The following is a 13,198-nucleotide window of genomic DNA, read 5'->3' on the forward strand; positions in this document are numbered from 1 at the left end:
TGGCAAGCACCCATACCATACCTATTGAGCGGTAAGCCTGGTTCTTTTTCCTCTACTGAACAGTATGCCTCCTGGCTTGCTTAACTTGAGCATTTTTGACCCCTAAAGTACTTCTTCATCCCCTTCCCTTCTGGACTTTTAACTAAAGTTGTGAATTCAGCCACTGAAGTTTCCGAGCAAAACCGCCCTAAACTTCCAGCGACTCTCCTAACTGGACATACCCCATCCATGCCAGCTTTTCACAATGGTAGGAGGCAGAGACTGGCAGCTCCTGTAAACACTGCACCCTCTGCTTTGCCAAGGTGACCTTTACTGTGTCACAGAGAAACCTTTCCCACAGCCACTAGTGGTGAGCAGTGTGCCAAGACCTTGAGAGACAAAAACGAACACACGAGAAAGGCAAGGCCTGCAGCCTGGGGATTTATTAGCATAAAAGAACTAGAATGTTTTAGGGGAAATAAATGGCATCTCATATTGACATTCCTCAGGTAAAACAAGATGGGGCCCTGATGTAATGTACTCACGGTCAGCAGAACGATTTGGAGTGGGGTGCGTTGAATGAGTTGAATTATCATGCCTGGCACAAACCCTGACCTCCCCCTCCCACCATCATGCCTTAGTGCCAGTACAAGCTCTGAAAGACCCTCTTTGTCCCAGGGGCTCCAATAAATTCTCAAAAGGAACAAAAAAAAGGACACTTTCCTCTGTGCATGAAAATAAAGATGTCGAGTGAGTGAGTCACCGGGGCCTCCCCATTCATCCCAACATCATTCACACACCATTACTCTCAACCCTTCCCCGATCTTCCTAATTTTATAATTTCCCTGTTTCTCTTCATATTCCACTAGTTCTGATACATTTCCTTTTCATGCAGATTTTTGCATAAGGGAAAGAGACTCCTTTATATAGGGATGCACAGTATTAAGTAGATGCCTGGAGGAACCGGAACAGATACAAAGTCAGATAAACTGCTGCTTGCAATCATTTAGGAGGCACTCGTAACATACATAAAATACACACATAAAAGCATTCCCCTGGGGTACTTCACCTGTAAACTCTTAGTATGTTATAGAATGGTGAATTCTATAGTATGTTATAGAATGCTTAGTATGTTATAGAAAGGCAATTACGGGCGACTTTGGAAACAAAGCGCTCCGAGTGCCTGCCCCCAGGCGATTTTCATTTTAGCCGGAGCAAGGAAGGGGAAAGAAGATGCGATTAGTCGCCAGGCATATATGCCATATTTCTGACTGCACCACAGCATTTTGTCCTAAGGTCAGAAACAAATTGCAGGGTCAGCACTGGTACTGCACCAATGAGACGGGTTGAGTGCCCCACTAGTTACCAGGGATGGCAAAAATGCAGCTCCTAGTAACTTTAAGAGCCAAAATTTGTGTCTACTAGAAGTAGAGGGTCCAATGGTGCCAGGATGCTAGCACAGAGAGCATAATTTGTCACTCTGCACTAGCGTCCTAGCACCCTTGGACCCTTCTACCTTCTTCGTGGACCCCCCTCGACCCCGTTCTGGCACAAAAAAAAAATTAGCACATGAGGGAGGGGCGGCAGCTACAGTAATTTTCCTCAGGCGGCGGAGGGGCCAGGATCACCCCTGAAGGTCAGACATTTCCCCGTGTTTATCATTCTTTCCTGAGTAAAAAAAAAAAACTTAAATTTTGCAGAGTCACAGGACTTTGCATTGTGATATATTTCCTGGATTGTGCAGAAAACTATTGCTGACTTTTCACAACAAATTCAAAATCCAATTTGAGATTCAGCCGAATCCTAGCACTTTACAAATACAAATGCATACCTCCCATTTTTCGCGGGAAATTCAGATTTTGACAGCTCAACCAGCAGTCCCAGAGTGTTACTGAAATGGTCTGACTTTCTCTTTGATCTCCTGCACTGAACAGCCAGAAAAAGATACAAAGTTTCTAAAGCGTAATTGGCTTTTGACAAAGAGCCCAGAATACATGGCAGCTGCACTTAGATACTTTTGTAAGCAGGTCTCTTGGGGAAACTGTGACTTGCAGCTTAAAGGGCAATTCACCTTCATTAGCAAAACTGTAATAACACGTAAAAAACACAAATTTGTTAAACTTTCATAACCTGCCAAATTTTGTAAAATGAACATGGTAATTAGGGGTTGTGGCCACACAAATGGGCGTGGTCAAAAAAGTGTCCCTCTTTCTATTTACAAAATGTAGCTGAATCCTTACAGTTCTGTCAAACTGAGCCCTAAAACTCACAACAACAACAAAAAAATGGAAATATACATACATACAAATGGTGTTAATTTTCCTGATAATTTAGATTTCTAAATCTATAAAATGCAGTCTCTCTTGGATAGAGGTGGGGGTTGCAATATTTACAGGGAAGGTGAAGGGAGCACACTGGAGGAATCTGCCCCGGGTGAGGAATTACAATCTATTCTAAATAATGCTGTAAAACAAACAATTTTTTTGCTGGCTAATCCTTATAAACACATTTTAAACGGGACTGAAATCAAGGGGAAGGCTAATCCTGCCAATGCTGATTATTTTTACATGGCTTCCCAGAAAAACATATCTCTGTCCTACTCTTCAGCTACTGGTTTCCCAACCGTACATCTTTTAAAGGGAAACTTTAGCTCTGCAGTCTTGTAGTAACCACTGATCCAACTGGATTCTCAAACCTGCCCGATAGATATCTGGCCAGATGTTGGTTGGGCAAGCTTCTCAAGGTTCCAGACATTGTCATTAACTTCCAACTTCATCTGAAGGGTCCTTATCAGCAGCAATCAAAGGAAAACTATCCTTTTCTAAACTCAAGTTTTTTAAAAATGACACCAGAATGTCCACACCCAATATGTGCCTTAATTAAACAACAATATGACTTTTAGAGTTTGTGCTCCTGGTGCAATAAAATGTTAATCAGTCAACACATGCCTTTATAAAGGAGCATAACACACCCTATCGGAAAGCAGGCGCTTCCTCTTCATTCTCTGGGAATCTGGCAGACTTCAGAACACAACTTGTGTTTATCCCAATGTCAGCCCAGCAAGTAGGTTATATTGCCTTAAGGGATATCTAATAAGTAAGCAGTACACCATTTAATACACCAAATTGAATTTGCTGTGGGGCCCAGTAATATCTAGTGACGCCACTGAGTCAACCAGTGACCAAACTGTAGATTAATGAAGGTAGACTTCTTGTCTCTTACCTTTCTATCTTGCTGCTCCTTACCTATGGAATTCCATCCCTGAATTCCTCCATAAGGAGTGCTCTGTAAGCCTCTTCAAGTCTACCTTTTGGAGCACTAGAACATTAGTCTGGTTCTGGTTCCTATTGGACAATGACTTCACCCGGTGCATTTTTCCCCTCCGATTTGTGCCACCCACCCACTTAGACTGTAAGCTCTATGGGGCAGGGACGCACTGTGTTTCTTACTACTTAAGCTCTGTGTCCTTATATGAGCTCTCTGTATATTTATTGTGTGACTTGACCTCCCCGTGTGTACTTATATATATTGTACTTGTATTTATATTGTAATTTAATGCATTGTACGGTGCTGGGGCTTAACAGTGCCTTACAGTTATACATATATACACTTTACTTGACTAAGACAGTTTTAATTCTACTGTCCATATAAAGTGCATTTGAAGAGAGACTGCCACATTGCCATTATATATGGGGAAAGAGGGATTATTGCTGTAAAACCCATCCTACACGTTTTGTTAACAAATCATACTCATTGGCCTCCAGTAACTAGCACTGGAATCCAGCAGCATCTTAATATGTTAATTTGACCACAAATAGGCTGATCAGCCACACATATATAATGGACAGACCAATACTGTCCAGTCTGCCCACCCACCTACTGCAAAGAACTTTTTTTAGCAATGCACCCTAGTATATGTGAAATTAAAATGAAAATATGGAGACATTTACACAAAAAAGAGATGCCAGCCTGTAGACTCTAGCCCAGGGATCCACAACCTTTTTTTTGACCCATGAGCCACAATTAAAAGTAAAAAGAGTTGGGGAGCAACACAAACATGAAAAAGGTGTCTAAGGGTCTGTGGGCTGTGATTGGCTATTTTGTAGCCCTTTGTGGACTGGTAGCCTACAGGAGGCTCTGCTTGGCAATAAACCTGTTTTTTCTGCAACTAAACTTGACTCCAAGACAGGAATTAAAACATAAGCACCTGCTTTGAGGCCACTGGGGGCAACATCCAAGGGGTTGGTTAGCAACATGTTGCTTGTAAGCCAGTGGTTTGGGGATCACTGCTCTAGCCCATGGTTAGCTTGAGCTGCTAGTATTTCCAGACAAGTTTGGGACTTTCACACAGCCTTAAATTGAGTAAGATCAACTCATATGGTTTGTTCGTCGAACAAGTAGATCTTTACCCAGACTGGGATGATCTGATAGTACGGCCTCTGGGTCAATAATCAGATCATAATGGGGCTTAAGGAGACCTGTTGGGAATGCATCAAGGCAATGAGGTGGTCTTTGGGCAAAGCTATTTTCTAATCTACCCAGCCAGCCATGCTGTCATGAAGAAAGAGCCATAAATTGGCTAATAAGCTGCATCACTTCCCATTGACTGCAATAGGTAAGCAGTACTCCTGCACAGCTCTGTATTCCTGTACCTACCTGTCAGTCACATGGCCTAACTACTCACCTCTGATCTTCCCAAACAATGTGACTATCCACCTACCCATTTCCCAAACATGTTGGATAATCAGATGTATCTAAACCTGGTTGTGCAGCGTCTACAGAGACACCATGTAATATTGCCTTGCTTCTCTAGAATTCCACCGAGACCACACAGCGGCTGTTCCAAAGGGAGTGTGGCAGAAAGCAGGAGATGTCTATTAGACAGATGAGAGCCTCCCAATCCCAAACTGACGTGTTCTGCAGGTGTGGGGGAGGTGGAGGGATAGCAAAGAAATCCCAACAGCCTCCTTAAAGAGAGCATATCCTAGAATTTGTCTATCATTTGTTTGTCTATCACAGCTGAGGCAGTGCAAAAATACCAATTAACTTTAAAAAGATATGAAATCTGGTGCAGCCTGAAAAAATTGATCAATATGAAGCATTGAAGAACATGAAGTTATGTGGTGGCAGTGTCCCTTTAAGATGCTGTTATGTGTATAGATGGACATGAAACTGGGAGCAGAGATTTTGGGATGGCCACTCAGCAGAAGAAATATATTGGGCAGGATGATCAAAGCAGGGAGTAGCAAGGCCTAGAGCCCCAACACACAGCCAGCGAGGCACAAATCTCTAGTCTGCAGAGAGGATTTGCTGTGACCCGGCCAGGCTTAACATGAAAGGACCTCACATGCTGGATGTGTCTGGGATATGACAAGCTTCATTTTGATAAGTGACAGGCTGGATGTGACAGCCAGGGTGAATGTGACAGGTGGCACAGTGCGTGTGTGTGAACGCAGGGGGAAAATAAACAGTGTCAGGATAAAAGAGGGAGATGCGATAACTGGGTTTCAGTTGTCACCATCCTAAAGGGCACTGCTCAGCTCTTTATTAAAAAACTTTCCTACTCATATCATTTCCTCTATTGATGCAACATTTTTGTGGCTTTTTTCAGTTCATACAGTTTTGCTAATGAAGGTGAATTGTCCTTTAAGGGGAGTCTAACTTTTCCCAAGGGACCTCCTTATCTAAATTGTTACAATTACTTATTTACTAATCTCAAAATTGTTACAAAGTATATTAGTTTCACCTGGTGGCTGTCCTGGGCTCTTTGCCAAAAGCCAATTAAGTTAGAAACTGTTTCTTTTTCTGGCTGTTCAGTGCAGAGAAAGTCAGGACTTTTCAGTACAAACACGGGACTGCGGATTGAGCTGTCAAAAGTGGGACTGTCCCACTGAAAACGGGATAGTTGGGAGGTATGGCTGAATATTGTTACAAACATCTCTCTCCTACCTATAACCGCATTCCTATATCTACAGATAACCCAATTATATATTTCCTAAAATAAAGGACCCCATAACTACTACAATTCATTATAAATCCTCCTTATAATTCTTCCTACACTGTCTAGAACTACACCTATTGCTTCATATAACCTTCCCTATAACCTTTCACCATTAGTAACCTTTTTGCTTCATATGCTCCCCTACAACTGTTAATTATAATTCCTCCTAATTATTGCCCCATTTAATCTACCCAATATTTCCTAGTGTTGGCCCTTCTTTATGTCTCGCTACTGTTCCTTGAGCCATGCACTCCCCTGCTCTGTTCATCCAGATTTTGGTGCTTTGAATGAAGATTTAATAAAAGAAGATTTTGCAGTTTTTTCACTTAGCGTCTCTATCCATAACGGAATCCAACTTATGCGCCTACAGTTCATTACTGTTCCTTCTAACCCTCCCTATCACAACTCTGCTCCTACAACTCTTCATTAATGCAACTTATCACCTAACCTATAACTGCTCCTACTGTATGGCACCAAAAAACCTAGCCTGTTTCTTCCACTAAAGGTGACCATAGACATTACAATTTTCCATTTCTGGAAAAGATTGTTTGTTTCAATACACACGTAAAGCTGAATTGTCAGATATACAGGTAGAAACAATCAAATTCTACCTGTAAATGACGATTCAGCACTAACAATGGCTGATGTTTAGATGCCTTCAAAGGAGCCCGATCAAAATTTTCCTGTCCGCCCGATCAACGGCTTGTCTCCCACCATACATGCAACGAATATTGTTTTGTACAATATTATTGGTGTGTTAATGGCCACCTTAAGGCTTAATGAACCCTTTGTGCTGCTACTCAGTGTAACCATGCAACTACTGCTCAAACACGTGACTGCAGTTCACCAAATTATCCTCCCATTGAACTCCCTGGAAACAAACTCCAGCAAAGAAGAGACATGGTTACAAATGTCTGACATCAACAACTCTGTGACAATGATAAGCAACAATTCCGCTACATAACCTTCATGTCCCATTTCCCCTTTTCCTGCCAGCCTTGAATCCTTCCTTCAGATAGTGGGTATCTTTTCATTCCTGCTGTGCTTGCACCCTCCCCTGCCTTAGCCTTTGTCAATGAGTACAACACATACAGTGAACATTTCCTCAACAGGATGACAGCGGAGAGGGGAAACAAAACTACACACAGCTGGCTATATGCACCAATACACTCAGCCGGACGGGTCAATATCAGCCTGATATCGCACTTGTACACAACCCTTAGGAGGTAGATTTTCCGGTCACTTCTGTTTCATCCCCTAGTCCAGACCAACAAATGATCAGATCAATCCTACAGTAGCTGTGTTGCTGTCTATCCATCTCAGTTATTATTCAATCATCTGCCAGCATGGGTATATTCCCTATAATAATTACTCCTCTTATTCCTCCAAAAGGAATACCCACAACAGCATGACTTATTTTGCACATCTGCAGTTATGTGAGTGTATACATTAGCAATGCTAAATTTCTTACATCGAAAGTGATATTTTCATGGAATATCTCAAATCTATTCTGTCCCCACACTCCCTTCCACAAAGCCATTTCCATCAGAATTACAGATAAATACTGCTCAGGGTGAATCATACAAACATTACCGACCACAGCCAAAGGCCAATGCTTTTCGGACACTATCAACTATCAACAACATACAGCACTCAGCACTTTGTCATGAGACATCAAAATGGCATTTCAATTAAATACACCTACAGCTCTAGAGTCAATCCCAAACAAATTCAATACATCCAAAAACCATGAACTGATCGTTGTGCAGTTTGTATAATACAGAACTAATGACTGATTGTCTGTGACAATCCAAAATCACTAATGCAATTCAGTTCTTGTAGAGATAACATACAGTAGATACAGGTATGGGACCTTTTATCCACAGTGCTCAGTACCTGGAGGTTTCCAGATAACAAATCTTCATTCCTTTACGGCAGATGCACTCAGACTCGGGAAGATCAATTACCCAGCGACAAATCTCCTCTTCTTCAGGGGCGACTAATCTCCCCGAACTGCCTCCCCCCAGCTAGAATGTAAATCGCTGTCGGGATGGCAATCGTGTGCTCCTTTTCCCAAAGTTGCCTCACGAGGAAACTTCGGGCGACTTCGGAAGACGAAGAGCTCCGAGCAATTAAGATTCTAGCTGGCAGAGGCAGTTTGGGGATATTAGTCGCTACGAAGAAAAGGCTGTTTATTGCCAGGTGACTAAATCTCCATGAATCTGAGCATGTGTCTCTGCCCTTAGTCTACTAGAAAATCATGTAAATATTAAATAAACCCAATAGGCTGGTTCTGCTTCCAATAAGGATTCATTATATCTTAATTGGGATCAAGTACAATATACTGTTTTATTCAGGGCCGGATTTACATAGCGGGCGCCCCTAGGCCCGCTGCTGTTTTTTGCCCCCACCCCCTCCCCTTTAGTCGCACAATTATTCATCATCAGGACCGGAGCAATAGGGATTGGCACACAGGAAACTTTAAAAACAATTGTATCGCCTGCATATCCCCAGTGTTTCTGAACCAGTGTGGGTGTGGTTGGGCAGCATGCCTCCCCCTAAAATTCTGCTGGACAAAAAGCAGGACAAACATAGTAACCAGGGGACCCAAAGTCAAAGTCTTGTATTGTAACAGGACATTCCACTTAATTAATGGAGACCTGAAGACCCATCCTAGACAACAGGAGAAGCCAATTTTTGGGTCTAAGCCCAACGGTTAAGATCCTAAAATAAAAAAAGTCAGCTAATTTTGCCAAACAGAAAAACCAAGCAGATTAGCTTTGGTGCCCATGTGTTCTGGCAACTGTTGTTGGCTGAGGAACCCACTGCCATGTGTACACCTTGCCTTACAAGACTAAATAATTAAATGTTCACTTGTGGGGCAAATATTTGGATCGTCCGGGAATGGGTCCTGTGTAGTGTGGGCAGTTACAAATGGAAAAAGAGGCCATAGAGTCCTCATCCAAAAATTATTTTGAAAAAACAACCAATATTTGCCAATGTATGTGCACAAAAGCATGTGCAATATATACATAACAGTGATAACACTTATACAGGTATGGGATTAGTCATCTAAAAATCCGTTATCCAGAATTATGCAAAGGCCTTCTCCCATAGACTCCATTATAAGCAAATAATCCAGATTTTTAAAAAAAAAATTCCTTTTTTCTCAGTAATAAAAGAGTAGCCTGCAGGGCCGGAACTAGGGGTAGGCAGAAGAGGCACATGCCTAGGGCACAAACGTGGAGGGCCGCCAGGCACCGTACCTCTTCTGCGCCTTGCCCCTAGTTCGGCCGCTTCTTTCCCCACCTGTAACAGCAATCAATGTCTTCCTAGGCGCGCACAGACGCGCACCCTTCCTAGACGCGCACTCTTCTGTGCCTGCTCGTGCGCACGATCGGCTTGTGCGCTTGATTGCCCGTGCGAGCGCCTGTGCGTGCGCGCACTTCAGAAGGGGGCAATGTAGTCCGTCGGGTTGCCTTGGGCGCCCGACTGACTTGGCCCGGCACTGGTAGCCTGTACTTGATCCCAACTCTGAGATATAATTAATCCTTATCGGAAGCAAAACCAGCCCATCGGCCTAATTTAATTTTTTAATGATTTTCTAGTAGACAAGGTATGAAGATCTAAATTACGGAAAGATCAGTTATATGGAAGACCCCACGTCCTGAGCATTCTGATAACAGGTCCCATACCTGTACAAGGGATTCTCTGCACACACAATATGAACCTGAATACAGGAAAACAAACCAGGTATATAATGGGACATTGCTTAGGCAAAAATAACCCTTTACAGAGAGTCCTGGGAGCTGTAGTTCAACCTCCTTCCAATACAAACATGAGGCCAGATTGTTCATTGTGTCTCCCAGCCCTAAGGGGATTAGTAAGGGCTCAGGTGAGCAGTACATGGAGTAGGAGGGGTAGCAATCTATATTAATGAAGAGTATCTTGAGCCTGGCTAACTTAGTGAATGTATGCCCAGAGGCTGAGCTCTGCTGGATGCATTTCCCCTGCATCCAATTTTTTTTATAATTATTTGTCATTGTAGTTGCAAGCTGTATTTGTCTAGCTGTTTATATTCTCTGCTAAAACCATATAGCAGAAGCTAGCTGATTAGGAGAGCTGATTTCTGCTACACTGCATCAAATCAGCCACCTTATAGGGATAAACGCTGTTTCCAATCGCAAATTAATTTACTAACTACTTTAAACGCGCTAAACATTTGTAACGAAGGTTCTTAGGCACAAATATTTGTCTAGCTGTCAATATCCTCTGCACTGCTGGTTCTGACTGCTAAAACCATGCAGCAAAAGCCAACTGATTAGGAGAGTTGATCTCTGCTACACTGTATCAAATTAGTCATCTGAAAGGGATAAACAATGTTTTCAATCGCAAATTCATTTACTAATAACTTTAAACTCACTGAAAATTTGTAATAAAGGCGCTTAGCCACAAATAGCCATTTACCGAGAGTACAGGGAGCTGTAGTTTTACCTCTGACACCCTTCCAATACAAACAAGAGGCTGGGTAGTGCTTTGTGTCTCCCGGCCCCAAGGGGATTAGCAAAGACTCAGGTGAGCATTGCAGCGAGGAGAGGCAGCAATCTATATTAATGAAGAGTATCTTGCGGCTGGCTAACTTAGTGAATGTATGCCCAGAGGCTGAATTCTGCTGGATGATTGGCCCTGCATCCAATTGTTGTATAATTATTTATCATTGTAGTTGCAAGCCATATTTGTCTAGCTGTTTATATTCTCTGCACTGCTGGTTCTGACTGCTAAAACCATCCAGCAAAAGCCAACTGATTAGGAGAGCTGATCCCTGCTACACTGAATCAAATCAGCCATCTGAAAGGGATAAATGCTGTTTTTAATCGCAAATTCATTTACTAATTACTTTAAACGAGCTAAACATTTGTAATGAAGGTGCTTAGGCACAAATAGCCCTTTACAGAGAGTCCTGGAAGCTGTAGTTTAACCTCTGACACTAAACCCCTTCCACTACAAACAAGGCCAGGTAGTGCTTTGTGTCTCCCAGCCCTAAGAAGATTAGCATGGGCTCAGGTGAGCAGTGCAGGGAGTAGGAGGGGTAGCAATCTATATTAATGGTGAGTATTTTGCGCCCAGATTGAATTGTATGTCCAGAAGCTTTGTCCCAGTTGCAGTATCCATATATGTAATATATCAAGTTGCTGGATCTGACAAATGACATACTCTGCACTTGCATAGAATGCATCGCCGTGTGTTTTTACACTTCTACAAGCAGATCCCTAACTTGCCTGAATTCCCACAGGGATATAGGTGTAGGGGTGGGGATGATCAGAAGATTGAATAGCCATGCAATCTGATCGGCCACCTATTTCTGCAGAAATAAAAGGTAGATAGGAGGGGTAGTAACACAGAGCCACAATGCAAGAGGGGGAGGGAGGCTGAACACAGGTAGTGAGTTAGAGGCAAGGAGAGCACGTATAGAAAAGTGATAAGGTGGGTTACGGTAAAATAGTTTCCAAGGCTCCCTTCTTTTTGTCTTACCTGCTCCAGTGGCCCCTCTATACATAGATCAGCGTCTGTCCCACCGATGGGAAAAAGAGCAACTTCCCTTCAAGTCTGAGAACAACAGGCTGCGCCTCAGCATGGGAAACCTGTAGGTCCAGCCCACCAACTAGTGTGCAGAAGGCTATTATCTTTGCTTGTCTCTCTACTGCCCCCTAATGGTAACTATCAGAAACGCACCCCAGCTACCAATTTTTTTTTCTATTCCCTGTATTTTCATTATGTGTCCCTTTATTCCTTGGTGTTGCTTCAATACGTAGATCTGGGCTTGAGATCTGGACTATATAGTTCAAAGTGTGCTGCTGCAGTGCTTCTAGGGTGTCAGGCAGTTGGTAATAGAGTCTGCAGCTTCTAGTTTTGTAAAATTCACAAGCCATGAATGTGAAAAAGAAACTAGAAAAACCTCAAGGGAAATAAGAGGGAAGGGTTACTATTAACCAGAACCCACAGATTGCCAGTTGGGGCCTGGGTAGGGTTGCCACCTTTTCTGGAAAAAATACTTCCTATATATTTAACTTTTTCCCTATTAATAACATTGGAATCAACCATCATTTGTACCGACCAGATGGCAACCCTAGGCCTGGGGGTTACTATTAGGATGGCTTATGGCCAAGGGCAGAAGAAATGACAATCTTTAGGTTTTGGCAAAAGGCAGAGGTGCAGAGATGCCATAGATAGGCACTATTTAGTGGACTGTTGGGGGACTATTTGGGCCTCTGTGTACTTGGAATCCCAAGGGCTATTTTAACTCTCAGTCCAAACCTGCTAACCCCCTTCACTTTTATCTCCCTTCACAGTGTGCTCAGTTAGTAGTGGTGTGGTGAAGCTTACAGCAGCCACTGGGCCTGAACAGTAATTGATATTTCAGCTTACGATTTAGGACATTTTCCAAGTCAAGCCAGACGAACTTCAGGGCAACTCCATATGTAATGAAACAGGTCAGTGTTTAATTGGAAACATTTAGGACAAAAAGACATTGGGGCAAATTTACTAAGCAGCGAAAATTTGCCAGCGATGCCTTCGCATGCAGTGCAACAGTTCGCCAGGCAAAAATTCGCTCAGACAACGTTAATTCACTTGCATGCAAAGTTGCGTTTGGGGCGTCGAATGATGGCGAAGTTGCGCTAGTGTTAATTCGGCAAGCAGAGCGAAGTTGCACTAGCGTTGGCTAATTTGCATACGGAGGGAAGTTAAAGTTGAATGGACATTTATATTGCAGCAAATACATTACATTACACAACCCAGGGAACCTTAATAAAATAAAATATAGTTTGTTATAATGCCCTACACATGATCCCAGTGTATAGTTTATGTTCCATATGTTAGGAAATGTAGGGGGGAAGCTGCTTACCCCCAAAAAAATGTACACTCTTTTGCAGCCTATCACCTTTAAAAAAGGAAAATACGCCAGTGTTTTTTGGGACTAAATTTTTAGTAAGTCCTATCTACTCTATTGCACTTCGCCTGGTCTGAGGTGGCGAAGGCAAGTCTGGAACAAGAGGTAACGTTCAGTAAAATTCGCATCTTAGTGAATTTGCGCAGTTATGTCCCTTCGCCTGAGCGCAACTGCGCTTGTCGATTGAGTGCGAATGAGCGCAGCGTCAGTCTCTTTCGCTAGCAAAGTTACGATTGCGTCAGTTAGTCAGTTGGCAAAGTACCGAAATG

The 13,198-nt window shown here is 42.8% G+C and overlaps 1 protein-coding gene across 2 annotated transcripts in view; it reads right to left on the minus strand.

Moving 5' to 3' along the window:
• plxnb3.S (plexin B3 S homeolog) overlaps window positions 1-11,670 on the minus strand; it is a 46,007-nt gene extending 34,337 nt beyond the window's left edge. For both annotated transcript variants that reach the window (XM_018232772.2, XM_018232771.2), the window contains exon 1: window positions 11,513-11,670. The gene's annotated coding sequence lies outside the window, so the exon portion shown is untranslated. The remainder of the gene's footprint in view (window positions 1-11,512) is intronic.
• Window positions 11,671-13,198: the final 1,528 nt, after the last annotated feature.

The sequence above is a fragment of the Xenopus laevis genome, chromosome 8S (genome assembly GCF_017654675.1).
Source record: "Xenopus laevis strain J_2021 chromosome 8S, Xenopus_laevis_v10.1, whole genome shotgun sequence".
Taxonomy (NCBI): Eukaryota; Metazoa; Chordata; class Amphibia; order Anura; family Pipidae; genus Xenopus; species Xenopus laevis.